Source organism: Prinia subflava, chromosome 1 (assembly GCF_021018805.1).
Source record: "Prinia subflava isolate CZ2003 ecotype Zambia chromosome 1, Cam_Psub_1.2, whole genome shotgun sequence".
Taxonomy (NCBI): domain Eukaryota; kingdom Metazoa; phylum Chordata; class Aves; order Passeriformes; family Cisticolidae; genus Prinia; species Prinia subflava.
This window is the reverse complement of record NC_086247.1, coordinates 28802055-28828954: the sequence shown is the minus strand read 5'-3', so window position 1 is coordinate 28828954 and position 26900 is coordinate 28802055. Positions and strand designations below refer to the sequence as shown.

The window sequence follows — 26900 nt, the reverse complement described above, 5'->3', positions numbered from 1 at the left end:
TCCAATTCGGTCTACCAGTAAAAAAAACCCTCAAAATCCTGCATTATCTTCATGTAAATTACTGTATTGCAAAGATAAATATCAAAGTTATGCAAGATTCTAGATAAGTAGAAAGACTTAAAAGAACAAGGAAGAAACAGAACACCTACAAAACCTCCAAAGACAAAAAATAAACAACAGTTTATTTGTGTTCCCAGGAAAGTCCAAAGCCAAATATTAGCATTTTCTTCTGGAGGCAACTTTCTATGTATTGAGAGCCAGCTCAAATAAACAGCTGGCTTTTCTTCTCTGAATATTTGGGGAGTCTGCAAATTTTTTCTCCTTCAAGAAAATAAACATGAAAAACAATGCAGGAACAACTTGACACAGGAAGAGTAAAGAAATTCAAATACATAGTTATAATTATAAACTAAATTTTGGCCATGCAAAATACATATGAAAATCTGTCAGGTGGAATGTTTGCCAGCCACTCTTCCAAGCAACAATCACACAAATCTACCTTTGTCATCTCCTTGTTGATCTCCTTTCCCCATGCATCATTTAAGTATTTTATGTGGCTTTTAGTTTTATTCCCATATTTCTTAGTCTTACCTGAGCCCATACCCTGCTAGATCCCTGGGTTCTTCTTTGATATCCCAAAATCTCAGCAGAGGACTTGCTGGTACCTAACATTAGAGGTTCAGGGTCTCCAGTCAGCTTTAAGCTGCAGTCGTTTTTTCTACTCTGTAAAGCCTGAAGGGACAGTACTTTTCCTTCCTTGCCAAATAGTAAACATTCCCCTTCCAGTGGGCAAACAAATTATCTTCTGTTGTTTGTAAAGACACTCAAACAATACTCTTGTTTACCTTTATAAATGTATTTGTGCCATCTCCAGTGTAGCTCAGGGAACTGAGTGGTGCAGCTGACATACAGCAGGCAGGAGTAAATGCCTGAACACCCAGAGAAATCTCTGCCCACTGAAGTACAGGAACAGCCACTCTGAAGTCTGAGTTTGGGCTAAGATAGCAGCAGCAAACTGGATCTCAAGACAGTAAGTATCTTTAGTAAGCAAATTAATTGTACTCATCAACTCAGCAGAAACATGGTTTTCTGCCTCCAGGGAAGGGTGCAACGTGTACTCATAAATGGCTGTTTATTCAGATCAACGCTACTGCTGTATAAATTCCCCACCACCACCTTACACGAGGTATTTCATGATCAAAGAATTGAAATCAACACTGCCAAAGCAACATTATTTGAGCAGTCAGGTTAAGCGCAGGCACGTTTGAAGGATCAGAACTTAATGAGGTTTTTTGGTTGCTTTTTTGGCATGAATACAACAAACACTTCAACACAAATAATTCTGCCCATGCAAAGTATAGAGGTCTGCTCATGCAGTTAGCATCTACAAGCACAAATAACTATTTGTAAGAGTCAAACAAGTAGTTCAATATTATTAGTTTATTTCATAAATAGATGAATTACTTCTGAAATAACTGCTTTCTTAAACTACATGGCCGATATGTAAGCTGTTAACCTTCATTTAGCTTTCGTTTAAATGAATCCTTCAAATCTGACCCAACTTGATTATAACCAACAAATATTGCACAAATCTTTGCCCATGGAACTCAATGCGTCCAAATCAAAATCAGTTTACTGCTGACAAAAAGGCTGAGAGCAAACTAGTACCTCTATCTCAGTTATCACAACCTCAGCTGTGTGATGTGCACCAGCATACACCTTAGAAAAGGTAAGGCCTGTTAACTCGGAGGGTCCTTGTGAAAACGTGAACACATCCACTGCTCACACGGCTTCTCTTAAAAGCTGGTCCTAAATCTACCAAATACAGTTTGAAACTGAAGGTGACTGAAATGTTCTGCACTACTATGTCACTTCCTAAGAAAGCTGATGTTAGAAATATTTCCCGGATGCGGGTTACGATTTCCAGAGGAACAGAGAGAGCAGGTGACAGCAGGAGATGTGGGCTCCTGACCAAAAGCCACTGACAGTCTGCATTAAACAGCATTGCCCAGGATGTATCAGACAAGAGACCTGAGGCTGGGTTCCTGTTGCTGCAGGAAAGTGCCTAGCCAAAATACACTTGGCTGCTCAGGAAAGAGTTTCTCTCCACATTGTTTTATTAATGTTTCCAAAAGGTATAATTTTGCTTCTCTAGGAAAAAAATTCCAACCCTACAAGTTTCAGCTCTCTCACTTTGCACCAAAATAAACTGTGGGGTTTGGCCAGTCACAGCCACAGACAACCAGACTTCCAGTGCATCTCCTGAACTATCAATGCACAACAGAAACTTCATACGAACTTTTCATAACACTTAACAAGAAAACTTACCTAAATATCTCCTCCAAACTCTGATTAGTATGTGCCATACTTAGATTATTTTTGTTTTTTTCTGTGCATTTTCCACATTTAGAAACATTTTTATGGTTTTAGGGTTTTTATGGCATCAATAAGCTACATGAGAAATGGAACAGACAAAACAAAAATGTAACACAAAAGGTCTCTAAAATATGCTGCAATGTTGTCATCGACAGACAGTAACTACAGAAACATCACAAAAATAATACAGGCAATAAACTGAAGCTATGTGAATATTTATTTTTATTTTCAAGACAACTCCTGAAATTATGAGATCAATTTAGTCTTGTTTTTCTCTCATCACTTTTCAAACTTGTCAGAAGGAAGTATAAAAACACTGCAATCAACACTCTCTCTCTTGCTAGCTTGGATTAATAAATTTATGTTAATTGCAGCCATCTACATAAAAATACTCTTAGTATTCTTCTTCCACAGGACTTTTACTGAGGATTAAATTCTGACCACACAAATAAAGTAAAAAGAAATTTTTTACTTTTCTTTTTTTAAGGGAAAACTTACCTTGTTTTCAGCAAATGTCATGAGAAGGTCTGATTGGTTCCAAAGGCTCTGATCTTGCTATCATGCAGCAGCTCCTGACTGAAACAAGTGACCTTGGGGAGACTCTGAGGGAATGGGCATCACTCATCTCAGAAACAGTCTCCTCACATCAGACATGCTTTTTCATACTCTATTCACTTCCAGGCTGGACTGCATGAAGTATCAAATCTCTGCAGCTCCAGCTAATGGGAGGAGAGTTAGCAGCTCCTCCAAGGCTCCCCCTTCTCAGCCGTGGACAGGACAGCAGGACACCTGCTCCCCCTGAGACCTGCTGAGGCTGCTGGGGTGGTGCTCAACTTCACCTCTGAAGAACACCCAACATGAAACAACAAAGACAAGTAGCCAGCATTGATCACTCACAGCTTTCAGACAGGGAGACAACCAGCAGAAGCAGCCTTAGCCAATGGATGGGGATTTTGTGGCATTTGACATTTCCTTCAATAGCATGAACTAAGACCCAGTAAGCGTCAAGTGAAGAATGAATTGCTTGTCCTGGCTAAGCACTGAGCTTAGATAGTGGGATAGAAACTAACAAGGAAAATCACTGAAAATGCATTTTCCAGCATGCACTGACCTTTCCAGTACCATTACATTTGGCTTTGCAGCACAATTACAGTTTAAGCTCTACGTATCGATAAGATCCTCATTATGCGAATTCTATCGAAATTTTTACGCTTCTCAAGAGAGCAGAGAAAAAGGTCTGTCTGAAACAATATTCATTTCAGTGACACCAAAAGGACCCCCAGTCAGCTGCTGGGGTAATTGTTCACACCACTGCACTGTGACCTAGCCAGGTAAGTAGGGGGAAGAGGCTGACAGCTAACGTGAGGATGAGTCCTCATGACAGTGACAACACAGGTGGTTAAGGAGCACAAAATGCAATATTCAAAGACAGAAAATTACTTTTGCAATCACAAGCTCACCTACAAACCAATCTTTTCATGGTATGTGAGAAGAGTCCAAGTTAAGTGCCACCCTGACCTCAGAATCCCACACTATCCCTTGTTTAAGTCAATTCACGGGGTTATAATGGCTAGTTTTGTTTCTAGCAAACCCACAAAGTTGCTTTTCTTCACTTCTCCTTCTCCACTTATTTCATATGCAAAGCTAATGCATTTTATTAGAGAAATAAGGAAGATCTGCATTAAGTCATGTCTGCTTCAGAACCCCTTTGAGTCCCCACCAGCTGGAATCTATTATTTGATTAAAAATGTTGTTGTGCCAGCTGCCATGCAGCACGTTTCACTACTCTGATTCCAGGCAGAATTAAATCCATACTGAAAATGAAGTCTAGCATGAATCAGCCTCTTCTCAGTACTAATGCATGCCTGGAAAGAAAAAAGTATTAAAAAACCACCACAAACCTAGCCTTCCTAGGCCTGGCCACCCCAATCTCTAAAGCAGGTGTACAGTGGGGAAGAACTTCCAATTTCACATATTATAAGGTAGTAATTTCATAAAGCAATGTCCTAATTATACCCTCAGGTTTGTTTTTAAAGTGATCTTTCTTACCATAAAAACAAACCTAACTCCTCTTCCAACAGAACCAGTCCTGAAGTTAAAGACAGTTACTGAGCTAAACAAAGTTAAAAGCTTTTGTATCTCCCTGATACAGTTAAGTATTTACTAGTGGAGGGTAATTATTAGAGAATGTGCCCAGAGTAAAAAATAATTTATAGTTAAGTCTGTTACTGCTAATTCAGTTAGAATGAAAGACTGTATTGGGCAAAAAGCCCATTTAATTCGAGGGGGATTTCTGCCTGATGTGGACTACAGGAATACATGCCAGGAGTACCTACTGTGAATAGGCACTGAAAATGTTGCTTAGTTTCTTGCAGTGCAAGAACATTAAAAGCTTTAAGGCAATTATTTGCAAAGACATACTTACAAGGCCTCTCAATAGGAACACAGCAATGGCATATTGATAAGTCTGCTTCTTACCATTCTCTTTTTCTGTTACCTCACAGCAAGTTGCAGACTACAGCTTCAGTAGCTCTGAAAAAAGTCCATTGTTAGCCCTGAAGAAAGTTTCTATTCAATGGATGTTTGCAGCTTTCTCTGTTCAATGGATGGTCATAAAGTTAAAAAGTTAAAAGGTTTTGATGGCTACAGACAATATGCCATCTCTTAATATACAGACATAAGAACATGCAGAGGTAAGGCTGAAAGCTGAAGCCCACACCCATTCCCAGTGGTGTCAAGGTGGAGAGAGAGTGCTTAATACTTCATTTAGAGGAACTAGGTAAATATCATGTGGATATTTCACTGATTGAACTGATAAACAACAGTCAGTCTCAATTCCCAAGTGGCAGTTATGCCATGTATAAAATAGCTCAGAGAGAGATACAGTAGGCTTTAGTCGCAGCACTGAACATAACTGAGGGTCAAACCACTGCTGACCCAAGCTGCTGTGACTTGATGTTGGTTTAAACTGAACAGAGGCTCTGAGCAGGGCAGGGAGTACCCAGTGTGAGCACTACAGAAAGGGCCATCATGATGGGCAGCCTTGCTGACAGTGCAGGGAAGTGAGTCCCTGCAGCTGGAGCCCCACAGCTACTGAACTCTTCTTCAACCCTGAACATGGATGCCCAATTCCGACTCTCCAGAGAAACAAAAATCAGTGAAATTCGTTGCATCTTGGAGATCTTGCTTTCAAATGTATTTTAATCCAGTTTGGGAAAGCTTGACCTCATACTTCTCATTTTGTGGGTTTAAATTATTTCCTTTCCAGACCAATTATACTACTTCTTCAATAAGCAAGAAATGTATTGTTTAATCTATTTTTAAAGACTGAGCTTTGTGTATTGTACCTTTTCACTCTACATCCTCTTTCACACCAGTAATACACAGTACCTTAATTCACCATCTTCAGCTGAGCCAACTCGCCATGGGTGCATTCCTCCTGTCTGTCAGGCAAAATGGAGATGCTCTCCATGCCAAAGACACAAGCTTCCAACAGTACCTGCTTTACTGAGAGAATAACAGCTCATCCACAGATACCATGAAGAGGATTTATACCACTGGAAAGGAACTTTAGTTTCTCCTGAGTATACTTCTTTCAAAAGTGTCGCAGACAGTAACATTTAAAATCACGATGCTTGTATATATATAAAGAAGCCATATATTGAGATTTAGCATGATTTTAGGAAGGGAGCCCTGTATAATAGGAGTACAAGTCCCAGATTTGCTAACAGAGACATTAAAATAATTGATTCAATGGCAATTCCAATATTCCTATCCCAAATAGTAGCTAGAACTTTATCCCACCCTACAGTAGCATGTATTGTGTATAAGCCTAACATTTCAATAAAAAGAAGTAAATACTTTTAACAGCACACTACAGAGTGTACAATCTACAGGAAGGCTACTTAGCCTCAATAAATATTTGCTGACTAAATATACTATTTCAATTAATATAACCCTTACTGAAATTTAACTAAATGTTAAGAAAACTACTGAGTAGTAACAGCTGTAAGGTGTTTTATGTAAAAAAATCATGCATTTATATATTTATATTTATATTTCAATAACACAGATGTAAAATCCTCTGTAAATGTTGCAGGTGAGGATGAACCTTTTGTGATTCCAGAGCAAAACTACCCAAATTTGTGCAGGCTGATGCTCTCCCAAAAGGTGGGCCAACACACAGAGCCCATGACTCTGCCAAACACGTGTGCCTGAATGTGGCAAAACCCATGCTGCCCTGAAAACACAGCTCCTGATGCCTGCAGTCCTGCCTGAGCCTGCCCTTAAGCCCAGGCACACACCACGCCCTCACGTGAAAGCTGATGCTCTACACAGTAGTGCAGCTGAAGGCTCCTATATCACCATTTATCTGAGTATTGCCAGCCCTTAGGACTGTGCTCCCTTTCTTCCATGATTGTCATGGAAGGCAAAAAGTCACCACCACAGGAGACCTGAGAAGGTGTGAGGATTAAACCAGTAATGTAGGTTCTAGCAATGAGATGCCTGGGAAAATACTGAGGCAATGTCCCATCCATACTCAAATCTTAATTTCCCAAGCTCCTGATGTGCAGCAGTGCTGAACATACATCTGCAAATGGAAGCTCTAAGAGATGTGAAATACTAGGGAATGCCACAAGCCCTTCTTTTCTTAAAGAAAAGGAAATACTTGTATTTCAGCTCAGATATTTCATAATTATTGGAAAATTTTAAGAACATTCCTTATTAAGGACATATGCCATCATTTTTCACCTTTATTGTAAGATAATATTTGTTTTCTTCACACAATGCTGTAAAAAAGTCTGTTACAGTAGTGAAGCACAGAGCCATCACAGTTATATTCTCTTCACTGTGTTATGGTAACATGGAATCACAGGATGATAGAACAGCCTGGGTTGGAAGGGACCTTAAAGATTACCAAGTTCCAATCCCCTGCCACGGGCAGGGACCCCTTTCACTCCATTAGGCTGCTCAGAAACCCATCCAACATGGCCTTGGACACTTCCAGGGCTGGGGCATCCACAACTTTTCTAGGAAATCTGTTCCAGTGTCACCCCCATAGTAAAGCATTTTTTCCTGACATCTAATCTAAACCTACTCTCATACAATTTGAAGCCATTCCCCCTTGTCCTGCCACTATATGCTCTTGTAAAAAATCCTTCTGCATCTTTTTTGCAGCCTCCCTTAAGGTACTGGAAGGCCACAATTAAATCACCCTGAAGCCTTCTCTTTTACAGGCTGAACCATCTCAATTCTCTCAGCTTCTCCTCCTAGGAAAGGTGCTTTATCTCCCTAACCAGCTTGGTGGCCCTTGTGCTGGAGACCTCACCTAGCAGTCCCAGGCAGGGTAGAAACACACTGAGAGCTGTGCTCAGTGAGAACAAAAAAAGATAATTTTCACCTGGAACGCCACATTTAAACATCTAAAAACAAGTCCAGTAAGTGGATATGGATTGTTGACAGGGAAGTAGGAGAAAACAAAGAGACTGCATCAGTCAACATAAGAGGCAGTGGCTGTAACACATCACTAACCTACTTCTATTTTCTTTTTTTTTTTTTCCCAGAGATTATGGCAGAGAAGACTAAGAAGGGATTTAAAAGGAGTAAATGAGGTTAAGTGTGTTGATGTCTGTCCACAGCTCATCCTTAACTTCAGTGTAGCAATGAATAAATCCTGTGGATGCTGTTTTGAATACCAGCAGGTCAGTGACAAAGCTGGTATTGCAAATGCATGGGCTGGAAGGGCTTTGGATATGAAATCAGACTGCTTCTTTCTACTATTATAGAGAGAAATACATGAACATTACAGAAACACTTACAGACAACAAGTTTCTTTTAACAGCAGGTTTTAACATAGTAAAAGTTACATAAGCTATATGTGGACCATGCTTGACATGTGGACTGAAGGATGGCATTGCTTCATGGCCACAGGCATCCCTAGGGCTGGTTCTTAAACTTGTCTCAGTCACATCTCTGGAGGAAAAAGAACACCTTATTCAACAACTTTCATGGTTCATTTTTTAAGATCAGGACATTGTTAACTGTGTTGGTTGTTACAAGGAATTACAATCTTCTAATGACTCCTAAAATATCTGTACATAACAGCTGGAAACTTCTGCATTCCATGACAAATTTGGTCTTCTATAAACAGATTTACAAAGGTACTTGCTATTTAATTCTGTCACAAAATATTTAAGGTAGTATTTTTTCTGTCACCTCCTGAGCTCAGCTATTTACCAAGTTAAAATAGCAGTGGCTAAGGGGCCCATTTGAGCTCAAAGCAAACCTTGGTTTTAAAACACGTTTGCCTCTCGGCAGATGATGGTCTCAACAGCAGTGCAGCCTTTTATTTATCCAACTGACCCATGAGATGGACTGGTGTTTGCCATCCTCTGAAAATACCTGTTTGTTGGGTAAGGCTAGGTGTTTTACCAAAGATGTGTTGTCATTAGGTAAATTATTGTCACATTAGGTAAATTACAGAAACAAGAAGGTAAAAAATAGAAAACAGCAGCAGACATCATCTTCCCATACAAGGCCTTTTTAACAGTGGTTTACAAACAAACCATTTTTCATCAAAGGTTCCAGCAAAGCATCAGAAGAAATCAATTTTAGGAACACAACAATATCATAAAGTTAAGAAAATCCTTTTTGCTGTGCTGCACTGTATTCATGCAAACCTTAACAACACAATGCCTGTTAAAAACGTGGACTATCTTTGATTATTTTGCTTAGTGTTCTTCACTGAGTCCTTTAAATTGCGTAATCAGCACTAGAAAGCAAGCCAGGAGGTAACATACCAGGCAGCTATGTACCACTGCCATAAATTGATGGGGAAAGCACACCAGCTGGAGTCCCAGCATCCTGGTAACACAAATACTGTGTCACATCCAGCCCAGGCTTTCACCCACTGTCAGGGATCCCACCAAGCAGAGCCTGGCTCAGGGAGACCAGCAGTGCTTCCCAGCTCTGTGGGACACAGGGATGAGCTCCACTGACTCCAAGGCAGATGCTGAGCCACGTGAAGACACAGCTGCTCAGAAAGGATCTCAGCCTGTGTGTGCCATCCTGAAACTGAACTCCACCCCACAACCAGACCCTCACTCTCAGACTAAAGCATCCTGTAAGGTTTTTATAAGACACAACTCACCACACAATAAATAAGGCTTCAAAATATGTTAAATGAACCGTGTCCCAAAGGAAGCCACTTCCCTGTGCTGACCAGAGCTGGACCTCAGGCAAGCAGAGCAGCTCTGGTGCACACATCATCTCCCTGGGTGTCCTGAGGAGCACTGCAGGCTGGTGAAGCAGAAAATGCCTGTATTCATCTTTTAGTGCTTTATCTGGGGTGGGTACTCCCCTGCTGTCAAAAGCCAAGAGTTATGTTCCTGACAACAGGAAGGACAGGACTACATCGAGAAAAAGAATTCAGAGAGGCAGGAAAATGCAGTTTAGCTTTTGATGAACAAACCTCATTAACTGTCTGGCTATCAGCTATCCAAATAGATTAAAAGAATTATTATTACAGCTGTAATTTAACAGTTTGGAAAAGTGACATTTAAAAGCCACTACATAACACTGTCACCTGTAATGCTATGCTGTAAATTTGTTATTTAAAACCTACTTGTAAATACACAGCAACTCTTGCAAGTTATTGGCAGCATTCAAAAGTACTGGCAAGAGCAAATAAAAATGCATCCTTTTTGGGGAAATTAAGTATTTTTATGACTTCATGTTCTCATCAGATAGCAGGCATTAAAAATAAGCTCATCGCAATGTGTACAATAGCCCAGAAAAATGCTGGGTTTGCTACACTTTCTTCAGATTGAGTCAACTGAAATTAGGTTTTCAAATCCATGAAATACAAGCATAGTCAATGTAATGCGTTCCCAATGCCATCATACCTCAGAACACTACATGTGAAAGTTCACACACTTGATTTCCTAGAAGATAACACTTCTCTCTTTTCTTTAAAACATACCAGTTCCCAGGGAAAAAATACAAATGTGTATATATTTCAGACACTCTTACTTGCTGTGGATGGACTCAGATTATGCTGTCCCAGCTGAGTGATTTAAAATTGGATTTATTGTGATTCTTCATGATTGAAGAGGTCAAAGCCTTCCCCAGGGAAAACAACTACAAGGTGTTCTGCAGACCAGTTTAAGGAGTACATGTGAACTTCTTGGCTTCACAAGGGTAATGTGTGTCTTGGTTTCACTGTACGTACCACAACCTTCTTATTAACCACAAGAAAGACAATAATTTTCATGTGTATAGAGTAGAAATGAATTCTTTCCTTACATTTCCCCTCCCCCCTCAAAATATGCAAAGCAAATTTTGAAATCCCCAATTCAATATATATCAAAGAAGAAAAAGGTTCAAAGTCAAGTCCTAGAAAGTCAAGAAATGCCAGAACAAATTTAGTTCAGCTCCCTTGTGCTTATACATCAAGATGAAATATTTAATTACACGATGACATGCTATTTTTTGACTGCATTATCTGTGTTTTAAAGAACAAGAAACAAATTCCATAGTGGCCTGATTGGACCAGATGTTTAGATGTTCATTGCATTTCAAATATAATACCTCAGTAGTTATTTATCTTGTTGAGAGAGGTATAAGATCAGATTAAATTTTTCCTAAGATTATCTGATAGTTTGATTTTTTTTCAGTAGAAAAAACATTATTGGAAATAAAATATATTTTCTACCAGCAAATACTGTTTGATACTATGCTGTGATCTAGTTTTGAATGAACAAAATCAGAACAAATCTCATTTGGCCTGATTTTTTTTTTCAAACAGGTCTATCACAATGACTAACTTATCAAAATATTTCAAACTGCATTCTAAAAATACCAGCTATTTATTATTTTACTCTGCTGTACAGACACCAGTCTAACACTCAATCAGAGTAAGTGGTGATGAATCATGCACATTTTAGGAATGTCCTGGCTCTCTGAAATACATTTGGGTTCTAAATCTTTATGGATAGAAATATCTTACTTCCAACAGAAATTTACATACAAATGTGCAAATCAGGGCTAGAGCAGCAAGCCTGTGTCATGGCTAAGAGGTGTCTGGCCTTGGCTAGCTGCCTTCAGTGCCTTGGCTTGGATAATTAGAATAAAGATGAATGAAAATTTAGGCCTGCAGTTTTAATAGTAACTATTTGTTATTTAAATTTCCTGTTCCACACTAAATGATTGCAAGAATGTGTGCTTAGAATTAAAAGGCTGCTCTTTAGCATCAGCACATTGATTTCTTGGGGTCCTTGCAAAGCTTTTCACATTGTTTCTGGGCTACAGCTCTACACCCCTCTAACTGCCTGTCAGACATCATTTCTGCTTTATGAATAAATAATATGATGCCCAGGGGAAACGTTGGGCTAAGACAAAAAAATCAATATGTGTCTAGCACGTATTAGGCAGTTGTTCAGCTGAAGTTTGTCTCAAATATGTGGAGTAATTTTAATAACAAAACAAATTCTTTCTACACTGAGCTTAAAAGAGGGTTATTAAGAAAGCACTACCACTATACCACTCTCTATCCTATTTGAAGATTAATAATACTGTTCTCCTAAAATGTGAATAAATGTTCTGATTGCAAAGTATTGGGTGATCATTTGTCTACAAATTTCAAATATTCATGCTACAGAAAAATAGTAGCAAGTGATTTTTCTATTCTGTTCCTCTTGGAGTGGTGCTGGTGCACATCTGCGCAGTAAAGCTGTTATTACAACTGACTTGTGTGTTATTTTAAAAACATCTTCCAAAATCGCCTTTTTCTTTTTTTCCCAAAGGACCCAGGATCAAAAGTGAAACAAAAGCAGGGTAAATTAATCATTCATGCAGCTCTGTAATCATCTGAGTCATTCCTGCAATGTAAGCCTGTTTCTGCAGCCACTGCAGCTCCTGGTTCAGTCCCCTACCATGCCCAGATGCAAACTCATCACAGGAATATTTGAATCACTCTGCTTCTCCAGGACCTGTCTAAATAAACAGGGCTAACTCCTGCCATGGGACAGTTCTTAAATTCCTTTGCATTATGCCCCAGAAGGGCTGGTTTTGTGAACTGTACCACACAGGAAGCAGCATTGAAGGAACCACTGCTCACTTGTCCTTCCACAGCTTATTGAATTTGGAGAAGTTTGACTCCTACACTCCTTCCTTCCTTCCATGTGCCCTTCATCACCAGGAAAGCTTGGGCTGTACCAGGCAGCAGCACTCAGGCCCTGCTGACAGCCCATCAGACACATCTGACACACTCCCCTCCCAGGCCACTGATGGCCTGCTGGGCTGGGGACTCACCCATCCTCACCTCCTCAAAAATGCTGCCTTCCCACTGTGTTCCTTGAAAACATAGATCTCATGCTGGAAAACGATGAGGAGATGGATAGGTTATTTTGGGACAAGGGACAAGCTGCCAGTGCTCCTAGGAGCTCCCATGAAAGCCACAGGCACTCCAAGTTCAGCAGCATGGCCAGACAAACAGCAAAAACAAAGAGGTGAAGACAAACTAGCAGGCAGCAGTCAGACCCATGGATGACCTCTGAGATCCCTGACTCCAAGTCACCGACATTTATCTCATGGGCACTGCTCTGAAAGGGGATTTTTCCACCCCCCTGCTGTTATCCAAACCTTTTAGGGCAGATCCTCCCCATGGGAGCTTGCTGACAAGGCAGCTCCTCCTGTTAGGTTCAGTATAATGAAAAGCACAAACTTCCATGTATTTATGACCCTTTCAGACTGAGGAGCTGCAGCTGAGTGCCCTTGCCTGGGGGTGCTTACTCCTGCAGGAGAGCCAGCCATCTGGAAGGGCAACTTCCTAAAGGAAGCAGAGGGAAAACCTGACATCTCAGGCAAAGACACCTGCAGACGTGCAGAAGCTACTGGTGGCACAAGGACAAGGTATCTTGAGCCAGCCAACACGGTGGAGCCCATTAACATCAACACTGACAGAAAATGCTTTTGCCAACTCAAAGAAAATGAAATTATAAAGACAAGAAGAGGGGACTTCTAGAACAAACAAACAAAAAAGGAGCAAACACCCCCCACAAACTCAACCTGTAAACAAACAAACAGGCCCCACACCCACTCCTCAAAACCCACACAGGCAAAAAGGAAAAGCCTGAGGCTGACACTTGCATGGATTTCTATTGATTCTGAGTACCTACAAACCCCAATCCCTGGGTGCTTGGTGCAAAATAGAAAGGAAACTGAAAGCAGAGCAGTAATTTCCAACACAGGCAGAATGCCAGAGCTGTAAGCACCAAACCATGTATCCTGTGCAAAGTCACTCTGAGAGAAGCACCCCTTCATCCCTTCTGGCTCTCTTTCTGGCGAGGGCCATGGCCAGGGCCCTGGCAGTGCTCCCATGCCAGCAAGCCCTCTCCAGCTGGCACCTGGCTCACACATTTTCCTTCAGCCACTGGCCTACACCTCTGCCATGCCAGCACCAGGCCAGAGAGCCCAGAGCTGTCCCAGAGACACTGGGAACACGGGTAGACCTGTGTGAGCCCAGCCATGGCCACCACAAACGTGGAACAAACCTGTCCTGCATGTTCTTTGCAAGATATAAGTTACAGGGGATGGATGACCTGCCAACACCTCTGCTGTCCTGCTACAGAGACCTACCCAAGAGACCCCACCCTGCTCTTCATCCCTCACACATCCCTCACCCCCCTACCACACTGTATCTGTGTTAGAAGCCATTCCTGTGCTTCTAAAAAAACGAGTGCACAACACATATTTCTGCCAGCCCCCAGAAGACAGGACCACTTGACCTTGGACATTTGACTCATGACCACTCAACTCGCACATTCTTATCCTTTCAATGCTATTTAAATGAATAATTAAGCCTCCTAAAACTGACACTGGCTGTAACCTCTCGATGTTGCCTTTGAAAGCCATAGGAACCCCAGGGAGGAACCTCTCAGTGAAACACCAGACCTGTCTGAGCATGCAGTGCCTACAGATGTGGTTCCTGACAGGCTGGACAAAGTCCTCAGTTCAGTGATCTCCTTTATCACCTGTCACACTTGGCCTCTGCACGTCCATCTGAAGGCACTCCAAACCATACCCATCAAGTGACCTGTGGAAAGGTCATTTGTTTTTCTTACACAGCCCAAAATCTGCCAGGCTAAAGATTCATACTATTTCACCACAACACAGCTGGTTGAAAAAGGATCCTGTCCTCACGTTCCAGCTTCACTCACAGCCAAACAGCTGTTCCTGGGCTGTACTATAAATCAGAGAAGTACATCCAGATTTCTGAAGGACCCTAGAACCCAAATAAAACTTTTTTTTTTTTTTTCCCAGCCCAAAGGTTCCCAGCTTTTAACTGAAATGATAATGCTCTGGACCTACAGCTGCCCTCAGATGGCACTGTGCTGCTGTCTAATGCTGATTACAGGGCATGATAATATCTGTTCACAAGTTCTGATTGCCTCTGCAAGAGTTCAGATTATACAGGTCCCTCAGATACGCTTCAGAGTCATCAACACATTTTTATTGCAAACAGAGTTTGAAAAGTGAGGAGCTACTCAACAGCAAAGAGAAAGACCTCAGCTTTCAGATGAGTTTCATTTCCTGATCTGAGTATCTTTCACAGAAACTGAGAGTTCAGAATAAAATTCTTCATCTTTGACAGATTTAAAGGCAACTATCACAGACCTCTAGCTTCCACAAGGTAAGACACCAGAAGCATGTGTGGTAATAAATTGATTTCACATTAATTTTATCTCTAAGGTGTATGTAGAAGCTCACGGGTTTCTATGTTAATGATTCTATGAACCATATTTATGTTGTATTTATGTCTTTCTCATGAGCTTTAAATCTGGAACTGAAGCATCTCTATCCTACATAAAGGTAACAAAAAGAGACAGAGAGGGACTCAGTATTCACACATACAACCAGTCACTGTAGCTTAGAAGACACCTGGTCAGACAAGTTGTGGCAACCAAGTACATTATCAGAGAAGTGCACTCCATTTTGCAAAGGAAAAGTTAAACCTGTCTAGGCTTAAAAAAGTTAAGCTTGTCTGAACAATCCAACTTTCCTTTGGGAAACGCTAGGAACATGCAGCAGGTCAGTTACCACTGTGGGGTTACCATGAAAGATTTTGTTTGCAACACTATCAATATGCATTAAGTGAAGACCACCTGCTTGGTGTGCAGTAGCAAAGCACTGATTCCTCGTGAAGTTTCAAGGCTCTTACTGGGTTGAGAAAGGGACCTGAAATCTTCCCAGTATTTCTCAACTCAGACACTAATTGTGTGCAATACATACAATCAAGTCAAGTCCAGTCTGGTACCATACTACTTCTAGTAACAGCCACCCACAAGGGCTGGGACACTTGGAATTAAAATTAACTCCAGTCCTTGAAATTTACCTTTTGCCAGGGGCTGGGAGACATTATTTAAGAGGCAACCCAATATAAATTTGGTATGGCTCAATCCTCATAATTCCTCCAGTAAATGAATGTAAGCAGCACCAGCCTGCCCACTGAAGGATGTTGTTGGTCTCCACGCAGAGGTATCAGCTCTGCTCTGCAGACTGGACACCCACACCAACTTCCTAACTTTCCACAATATTCTTCTGTGCACCCAGAACAGTGGGAGACCTTTGTAACTTGAACAGGAACTACGAACCCCCAGCAGCCTATGTTGTTCAGCTGCTGTCCACACCCATGGTGACCTCATTAGCTTTGCTTCCAAACGGGTTTCAGACGAGCCAATTGATGTAAAGATCTGCAGAACCTACCACGACTGGCAACAGCAGAAACAGCTTTTGTCAACTTGGCAAAGTGAGCTAAGACTGATTTCCAGTGAGATGGCCATCACTTTGCTTGAGCAAAACACTGACACTGACTGAAGCCACCTTCCAGGGCAGGAAAGCCTGTGGCAGCACTGCAGGACACGTGATGCCTCTCATGCAGCTCCAGGAAAAAAAAACAGCTAAAAGATGGGATGCTGAGGGATAAGGAACAGCCTCCTGAATGACCACACACAAACCCATATTCAGCAGATTTTACCCTTCAGCTGGGACTGGCACTACCGCTTCTCAAGGCACAAATACAAGAAGTGCATTTTCAAGATGTGTCACTTCTTTGTTTTACACACGCACACTGGCAGCCTCACACAGCTCACCACGGATGGTGAAAATGTAAGCAACAGTTTCTGTAAAAGCCACTTGTAACATTGCTGCTCACCAGCTCAGTTGCTCTACACTGGTATTACAGGGGTCTTCAGAAAATGAGTTAAAACCAAACTGACCACCACAGGAAACAGAAAGCAGTTGTAAAACAATTACCTTGTAGTCTCTGTAGGGCTTGATGCTCAAGTGAGATACAGTATTGACAAATGATTCCTCCTGGGCAGAAAAGAAAAAAAGAAAAATCAAAAAAATTCACAAGTCCAAATTCAATTATCCCACACTTTAAGAATATGAAAATATACATTACACTCTCTGGGTCATCAAATTTAAAATCATATCCAGAGAAAAGCACCTGAGGAAAATGTTTTCTTACTATGTTAAAAATACCCTTGAGTAACTAATACAGTCTTTAAATTTCTCTTTATTATTTTTGTCTGTAAACTATCTTTTGGCTTTTAACGATCTGATAAAATTAGGCTAGGAACTAGGACATTTTTTTATTCTCTCACCTATGCAATGTTGCTAATAATAAAAAATGTCATAGACCAAATCAGAATTAAAGGTTCCTATATGTAAAGTTAGGGTAGTTTATACTCATATAGTGACGGTATCTCCAGAGAGATTTCTGTAACTGCTTGGTTGGATAGGTAGAAACTCATTGTTACTTAGCAATTGTACTGTTTAATATCTGAAGAAAAAGCATCCAGGTCAATGATGAGAGATTTACCAGATAAGAGAGGTAAAGAGGAGGCAGATTTTCCCTTGGCACCCGCCTTGGAACACATACTTTTGTTTATGAGATAACAGAGGGGCCATATGGTGGCAATTTGTCCTGCAATGCCTACATAATAAAAATTACTAACTTTGGACTTTGTTTTTTTCCCCATTGCTTACATGAAAAATTAACTAACTTGGTTTGTAAATTGACATAGCTGGAAGAAAGTATGTTCCATTCCCTGGACATTTATTTCAGATTTAAAGGGTCTTACACGGTTAACTTTGTAGGAGACTAGCTCACTAGGGTATTTAAGACTGGTTTAAACCAAAATTAAAGCAACAAACAAATTAGGCTCTGCAATACTAACCTGCAAGATTAGGAAGTATATTAACATCAAAGTAAGGAGAAACAGATATAAAATAGATTATTTCCAAGGGAATATGTCATTTCTTCGACATCATTAATTTTCAGAAGAAACTCAAGTTACTAAAGCAGCTTAAGAAATCAGAGATACTGTCAGGCTATCTGCTGTTCAGACCACAGAAGGATATATTGATTCAATTACTTTCTTTTGATGTAATCCAAATTAAAATCAGTATGAGCACATATTACAACTCAAACTTCATGCAAAAAGATTTTTTTTTCCCTTTAGTAATCATTAACCAGTTGTTTTGCTCATTCATATCCGTGTGTGTCCCATGTCCCCCCACTGTACTGGTGTACTCAACTAAAAATAAAGCAGTGCATGCTCCTGGAGAACTGTTGCTTAGCTACATTCTCAATTATCACAATGCTGGCCTTACCCATTCAGTGACAAGGTCAAAGCAATTGTTTCTTCACTTTAATGATGAAGTATCCTGTTTATAAAAATCTTATCTGTTTCCTACTTGGTAAAATATTGCACATTTCAGTCAATCATTGCTGGCAAGTACCCCAGAGAGACACAGTGTGAGAACATAACTAGTAGTGTTCATTTTTGCCCTTAGCAGAGAGGGTTTTTTTCCCCCCCAATCCCACCCTGAACGTCAACTACCTCACACTGACACACAGACAACCAATTATACCAACATTTGTTTTCCCTCTCTGCTGTGGCCAGGCAAATATGGCAGAAATGCAGTAGCTGTGAATTTGTTCTTTTTCTTCTCCCCATTCAATAACAAGCATAAATAAAGTAGCAATTTTTAATTAGCATGTACCTAGAGTCGGTGCTGTGGGAAAGCTAAAGAAAAGAAGGATTTTCCCCCTCACTTGTAAGCACAAGAACTTTTTGGTTTTTCTTTGCTTTAGAGGGCAGGTGTTCAGCTGCAAAGACTGCAATTCTCCCTAGGCTAGTCTGGGCTGCTGAATATTTCATAGCCCCTGAGAAATGCAGCTGTAATCAACTCGCAAATAATGAAATGGGCAGCAATAACAGAGCAGAGGTAAAGTGCACCATTAGAAAGCATCAGTGCTTTCACTGCTGCTGCAGTCTTGCTGTACCAATTTACCAGGTTATTTGATAAAATAATAACGCCATCAACTATGAAACAAAAATTAATGTTATGGCAAAAAAAAATACCCAACAAATGCAACAAGTGTCTCAGATGGCCAATATGAATAGCAAACAGAAAAAAAGGCAGAAAGCGTGTCAAAGGAGTCACATTCAAGACTAAAACTCCATCAGATGTATTAATCACATGCCAATTACACACAGCCATGTTCAGGTATTAGAAGAAAAATAAGTTTAAAGAAGTTACTTAATTCAGGAATAGCTTCATAAATATTAAAACAGACAAAATATTTTAGAAGTAATAAACATGTTCATCTTAATCATATCTTGCAGAATAACCCACCTGCTGTCTTAACTTCTTTGTAACAGGATCTTGAGGTTTGACATTCAGAATCTCAACAGTTTACAGTGTCCCACCTGTATTTTTTGGTGCTGGTAAACCCCAAAAGACAGCAAAAACCAGCAGTGGCATCACTATAGCAGCATTTCCTGAAGATGTGACGTGAGCTAAGATAAGGAAGTTCATCTCAAAAAACAGGCTCAAGCAAGTAGTAGTGATAAAGGTTGTAACTGGGTGGATATCAACATGCACCTATTAATTATGGTGGAAGACTCCACAAAAAGTAGTTCTTCACCTCATTTCAGAAACCCAGCCCAAAACCTGACTGTTCCTGAGGAACAAAGCACAGACTGCTTGTACAAATGTAAGTTAATGCCACCAGGGAGGCTACAGTAGTTACGTGGGAAAAGGGGCAAGTTCATACACAGTGATCCACATGGATGGACAGTGAGACAACCTACCTGAGTATTTGCCACCTCTAAAAATAAAAAAGATCTCTAAACATCTCTGTGAACTTGGATGGAGGCGTGACAGACACAAACTGTCTACCCTAATCTGCACTGATAAGCATGGATAGGTTAGGAAATGCATCTCTTGCATGGAGGAATGGGCTCAAATGACCTCCTTCAAAGCAAAAGGAGTGGTGATTGAGGGAAGTATGGGCTCAGGCATGGTTTTTGCTAACCTCATGGTCTGCCATGTATCATTAGCACAGGTGAATTCCACTGCCAGTGTCAAGACTGTAAAATAGAACAGAACTGAATATTTCAATTGAAAGGACCTGCAACAATCACTAAGTCCATCTGCCAGATCAGTTCAGAGCTGACTAAAAGTTAAGGGCATCATCCAAGTGTCACTCAGACACAGACGCTTGGGACATCAACCACCTCCCTAGGAAGCCTGTTCTAGTCTTTGACCATCCTCTTGGTAAAGAAATGCTTCCCATTGTCTGATCCTCCCTTGACACAGCTGTGAACCATTTCCCATGCATCCTATCACTGAATAACAGGGAGAAGAAAGCACAGCTTCTTTTCCACTTCTCATGCTCAGGAAGTTGTAGGGAGCAGTGAGGTTGCTCCGCAGCCTCCTTTTCTCCAAACTAGAGAAACCCAACGTCCTTAGCTGCCCCTCATTGGACATTCCTTCCAGCCTTTTCAAAAGCAAACAGCTGGTGAAAAAGCTGTATTTCATGTGACTCTGTGATGTGCAACTGTGGAGAAAAGCAGCTGAGAAACAAGCAGAGGCTGAAGAACAAACAGCGTGCTGCAGCCTTGCCATCTGGAAGCACAGCAATCTCCCCAAAAGTGCCATGCAGCAGGTGCATGCTCCTCCTGTGGGCCAGAACACGCTCCAGTGCAGAAGAGCACAGGCACTGTCTGCCCCAGCCCACATTTTCCCAGGTACCACAGGACACCCTGCTGAACCATAATCCCCATGGCTGCACAATCCCTCCTCATCCTCCCTCCAAGCAAGGGCTGACACTCAGAGCTGCCTCCCCAGACACACAGAAGTAACACCAAGCTGTAGGCAGTCACAGAAGGCTGAAGTGCCTCTGTTAGTTAACTGCTGATACCCACAAGAACATGCTGAATGTTATTCCTCGAAGTTAAAGGAAGGTCTGGATGCAGGACTGTTGGTAGGTTCACATGCAACACAGCACATTGCAAAGAGGGCTTGACAGAAGTGTGAGGTTGCACAAACACCTGTGTGAGCAGAGATCTAACAGCAGAGGGAAATGGAAATTGCTACATGCTTTGAGAAAGAATCTCTCCATGCAGGAAGTTTTCAGTTTATGTCAGTCTAATCATCTTCTACATGTTTCAAAAAGTAATTCATAGGAACTCAAAGAATCTAAGCAGATTGTGAAAGAAGTCAAATTGAAAAACACACCCTCTTCCTTCAATGCCTTTGTACTTGTTATGTTCTCTGCAAGGATATGCTGTATTTTCATTTCTTTCTCACCAGCAATTGATACAGACTGAAGGAGCATCTCCGTGATGGTAGAGTCGGGGACAAAGTATCTCTATAAGCAAAGTAGCAGGGGTAGCACGTGGTTTATTGTGAGGGCCTTGCTTGTAGCTGCTGGGCACAGCTAAAGCAGGCCAGGAGAGCAGGAACAGAGAGCGAGGTCCCAAATACCATACATTAAATATCTTTCCAAGTTGAATAGTATGAGTTGGACCAACCAATCTGATACAAGATAACAACATTTTCATTCAGCCAATAGAAATGTCCCATTACCTAAGGCAAGCAGAAGGGGATTGTTTAATCAAACGATCTGGCCCTCAGCTTAGCAGGAGTATATTGTTTAAGCAAATGATCTGGCCCAACAATCTGGCCCTCAGCTTAGCACACCGTTGTTCACAAGCTGATGGCCCTGTACCTTACACCCTAAATTTCAAAGCTTGCTTTCATTTCTACCTCGCTTGTTGAACTCAGACTCCCAGAATCTAAACCACCATATTTGCAAGGTCTTTCTACTTCATCTTTCCCAACAACAGACTGTGGACAGGTTTAATGCTGCCAGAAAAAAATATGGTGTATTTCACATGTTCAGTGCAGCAGGGGCAAATGAGCTCTCTCTAACATCCTAGAAACACATCACCTGTCACTCTGAAGGAAAGTGGTGTCTCAGGGTAATACTGCACTGGAGTAATTCCCATGCTTTGATAATTAAAGTACTCCTCCTAATGTTATCTTCCATCTGCTGGAGCAGAGATTACACAGATAGACCTTCTAGCCACACAGAGCCCCAAAATTCTTTTCAGCTATCAGAAAGCTCAGACATAACTAAGATGCCCTCATTCATATTCTCCTACACTCCCTCCTGCAAATACCCAAAGATAAATTACTCAGACAAACTCCGATTTGGACTTTAAATGTCACAGGCAAATCTTCTGTAGCTCATTTTTCCTTTCACTTTTTTCCCTGAGATGAAAGAATTTTATTAACTCCCTGGGGATCATGTCTTCACTCTACTGTGAAAAAGTACATGATAGACGGAGACAGACCTTGAACAATATAAGGCTGGTGAAGCTGCTTTACAAGTTTATCCATTAAAAATTCAAATATCTATTTCAACAGCTGTGTATTTTCTGTTACATCACTAATCCTTTTCCAGATATCAGCATCACAGTCTAGCCCTTCCATAAAATAGTAAGACCGTGGTGATACAAGCTGGTGTAATTTGTGAGGTGTGTTGTGGGGTTTTTTTGTTGTTGTTGTTTGGGGTTTTTTTGGTTTTTTGTTTGTTTGTTTGGTTAGTTTTCTGGGGGTTTCTTTTGTTGGTGTTGTTTTTATTTTGTTTTTTTGGTGGTTTTTGTTTATTTGTTTTTAATTTACATATCTAGAACTAGTCTTAGAGAAAAGATGATAAGAAGATACACACAATTCTAGCATCAAGGGACTCACAAACCATGCCCAGCTCCTAAGTGGGGCTCACACTCCTCAACTCTTACAAAGGAGCAAGGCAGGCAGCAGTTCACTGCTCATGTGCTGCCTCCTCCTTAGGCAACTCACTCTACTGGGAACTTCGTAAAATTTGCAGCATCATATTAACTCTTGCCAAGACTATATACTTGCCAATATGTTGTGAGAAAGGACTTCAAACTCAAATTGGCATTTTGTGATGATAACTACAGCAGCGATGCTGCCTGTTACAGCTGTTAGCCACTTTCCCCTTTCCTGATAATTTTCAATTGTTAAAAATGCAGCTTCATGCTACGTGTAATTTTGGGTATCTCCACTAAAGCCAGGCATATATTTTTTGAAAATAAAGCCAAAGAAAAGCACTTTTCACTGCACAAGTTAAAAAGTCTTTTTCTTTGAGAAGCTCAAGTATCTCAACTCTTTGAAGAAAGGACTGGACAAGACCCAGGAAAAAGCTTTACATCAGAGAGATGCTTTTTACTGCCTTCCGAAATGAGATAGATGCACTCCTGTGAGAACAGGAACAAGAGTAAGGAAATTGGAGAAAAGTAAGGAAAAAGGAGAAAAACTGGGATTGAGACATGTGTGGGCAAAATGATGGATAAGAACAGGCAAGGAAGTTTGGCTGGGGATTCTGGGAGAAAAGCTAGATGAAAGAGGGCAAGGGAATAAGGAGGAAAGACAGTGAGAGTCAATCAATCTAGGCAAAATCCAAGGAGAAAAATCTGGGTGAAAAGGGGAGAGAAATCAGGAGTTACTTGGATGAGAACAGGGTGGGCTGAGACCCATCCAAGATACAGCTGGTACAAGGGAGAGTGGCACTCTCAGAGACAGGACACAGAGCTAAGGAGGCAGCAGAACGGGCCTGGAAGGCTGGGCAGGAGACTGGCAACAACGAGGCATCAAGTGAATGGCAGGAAAGCAACATAAGTCCTTTGGGACAAAAAGCAAAAATATACAACAGATTGTTAAGATGGGAAGAGCAGCTGCAGGGAGATATACACTTTGGGGAGCTGTAACTGTGAGGAAAACATGCAAGAATAAAGCTCAGGGGAAGATAAACAATGCAAAGGTAGAAATGAAACAGGTCTAAGTCAAAAGCAGAAGTCAGAAGAGACCATCTTTTGGCAGAACTAGACAAAAGAGTCTGTATCATGAAAGCATATTCCTCTCCAGAGCCAGGCCCACGACTGAGTGCAGTTATGCAGCCACAGTAAAACAAACACTTTAGTGACAACCAAACCAGAACATAATTTTTGCTTTTCCTAATTTCTTATCTCTGCTGGCACCAACAGCACAAAGCAGTAGAGCAATAAAATGAGCAGACATTACAGGATAGTTCTTTCAAAATGTGAAATGGTAATTCTCTGTCCCTGTTATGATGTGACACCAATCTACATGAGCTATGGATTTTGTTCAGACTGACTTCTTTAAATATGGCAAAGGCTCAAGGGTCTGCCACAGGACCATGACTGTCCTTGGAAAACCAGGCTGGCCTACCCTGTGATCTCTCATACCCAGGGTCAGCAGGAGTTTGTGAGGAGCCAGCTACAGCTCAGCAGGGCACTGATACCTCCCATCTTTGAAGTGCCTCCAGCACAGCTAGAGCTTTCCAAGTACAACCACAGGGTTAAAAAAAAAAAAAGACTTCTCAGCTTCTCCTAGACAAGGCAGGGACACAGCTGGCAAACTACATGAGATGGGTGGCCAGATCTTTTTAGTGCTTGTGATGGAAGGAGAAAAAACACCCACCCAATTAAACAAATGTCCAAAACTTGCCAGAAGTACTGAAGTGCACTTGTCACTACAGCTCTCCCCAGATTTCCAGAGGCTGGCAAGCAAAGCAAGGGTGTAAGGTGCTCCCTTGGAATCCAGGCACCATTCCAGCAGAAACCATGATGCAATGGAAGTGCTGGAACACCTGCCTCAGTTTCATCCTGATGGGTCATACACACTGTATACCCAGATCTGCTACTCCTTGGCCCACTGGTCTAAGTGTGCCCTTAATTATTACCACAGGAACAGCAGGCACACAGTTATCCCCTTATGTTGCAGTCTTTGTCCATTTTAATACATAGAACTGATGGGTAGAGCCCTGGAAAAAATGATGGTGACATTTATTTCTTTATTGAAAGAGCCTTGCCTCTTACTCCTAACACTGACCAGTATAACACACCATTAACAGTGGTATCTGATATGTTTTTCAGAATGAATCAGAAGTTGTTTACAAAAACTTTCTCCCAGAATTTCCCTCAAGTCCTGCAGAGGACATGCCAGCTCCACACACCATCATGTGATCTGGCTCACAGCTCCTGAGCCAAACAGGCAAGGTTCCTGTCTTGTATCTCCAGAAACCTTTCTGTAGCCACATCCCAGTAAATTCACACCACTTGGGGCTGCACAGCTTACTTCTGAAACAAAGACACCAACTTCAAAAGATCTAGTAATTTAAAGCATGTTTTATATTAACTGGGGATTAGATGATTTCCTGCAGATTTAGAAATACTGTTGCTGCAGCTTATACCATTTTTTGTTATTTTTTCCTTTGCTGAAAGGTTATCTGCTACCTCAGACTGCTCCTTTACTTACACACTACCAATGTGATGGCAATAAATAAGAAAGACTAAAGTCGGTCTCTGTGTTCTTCTGTAGTAATCCATCCGAATTCATTGTGAAATTAATCCTGACTGAATTTTAGAAGAAAATACTGGACAGAACTCTCTCCATCCCAGAGGGATTCGTGTGCTACAAATTATTCCTTTAAAAGTGAGATATAGCAAGAAGCAAGGAACAGAGCAGCTGGTGGCACAACACCCAATGTGCTCTCTTCCCCATTAGTCTAGACCCAACTGCAAGGCATCAAGGGCATGTGATATATTTAAGAATAGTGCCCACACACAGTTTTCTTTACTGTCCTTCCAAAGGCCCAGCACAGAGCAGTGCTGAGCTGCCTGTGGAACAGACAGCACAGCAGATTATTGTCACATGCTGGGATCTTAGGAGACTTGCCTTTAATCAGGCAGCACAGTCCAGAGCCAGTTGAAAAAAGGCACCACTACGAAAATACCCTGCATCTCAGGCACAGAGAGCTGGCTTCAGGAAATCTGCGGACAAGGCTGAAAAGGTAGCAATTTAAAACAGCAAAACGAGACAGTGAGAGCATTTACCTTTTATCTAAACATGATTCATGAGGCAGCCCTGCAAAGTGACAGACAACAACAAAGCAGTTCATCTACTATTGATAACCCAGCATTCCTAAGCCATCAATAGCCATCTGAGTACTCCCAAAGTAAATTTAGCTTCATCTTCATTATTTTCTGTACTGAAAGACCGAGGACATATTCATGGGTGTTTATGCAATGGCAAGAGAGCACAGTATTGTATGTTTTATTACACTACCAAAGCAGAATTTCGTTCAGACACTGCTAGTATATAATTTCTGTCTCTCTCAGAGCTGGAAGGCAATCATTAGCATGTTGAATCTGGCAAGTTCCTATTATCTATCTGGTAATTATAGAAAGATGGAGAAGCCTTCAAAAAATACCCTCCAACTTCTGCATTTACTACATACCTGATCAAAATACTATCCCCATTACCTGAATTAACAGATACTTAGCATAAACCATTATTCAGAACACATTAATGTTAGCATAAAAAACAAGAAATAATTATTAGAGGCCATACAGACTATTAATTTTTCCTTCTAACTTCAGAAATATGAAACTATGCAATGACAACCTGAATGCAGGAAAACATCCTACTGAAGGTGATGACAAGCTAGGCTACCTGATCATTTGTCAGGCATTACTAGCCCAAATGAATACTGTAACACAGCTCCAGGTTTTCAAAATATATATACCATTACTCAATGCTATTCACACCGTGGCAGTGAAAATATGCTAAATACACACTCAAAGATAATCCCGTCCTCCAGAGACTGCTTTAGAAAAGGACAGAAGGATGAGAGACAAGGCAGTGGGTGAGGCCATACATATGCATACATATACAAAGTAATGGGGGAAATTGGCCTCTGTCTCATTATCTCAGCTATTCATGCTTCAGGTAGAGGGGAAAGAGGAGGTGCCAGGAAGAGTACAGAAGCTGGGACAAGGTTAGTACAAAAGGAGCTAGAAGAACAGAAAGAAACCAGAGCAAGGAAAGTGAGGCAAGAGAAATAAGACCATGAGGCCATGAATAAAGTCAGCCAAAACCAGAGATTAGAGGTAAAAAACCCCAAACTAATGGGGAACAGTCTGCATGGGGAACAGAGGAGTGCAGGAAAAATCTGTGAGATGCTTTGGTTGTTTTATCCTCAGGCAGAGGCTTCACACAGTCTGGCACCTCAGAGGCCACATCAAGCCCCATGTCACAGCCTGAGTGACACCAACCCA

The 26900-nt window shown here is 41.2% G+C and overlaps 1 protein-coding gene across 5 annotated transcripts in view; it reads right to left on the bottom strand.

Moving 5' to 3' along the window:
- The window catches only part of PAG1 (phosphoprotein membrane anchor with glycosphingolipid microdomains 1), a 109508-nt gene that overhangs the window by 66704 nt on the left and 15904 nt on the right, over positions 1-26900 (bottom strand). For all 5 annotated transcript variants that reach the window (XM_063391944.1, XM_063391943.1, XM_063391954.1 and 2 more), the window contains exon 2: positions 16690-16749. The gene's annotated coding sequence lies outside the window, so the exon portion shown is untranslated. The remainder of the gene's footprint in view (positions 1-16689; positions 16750-26900) is intronic.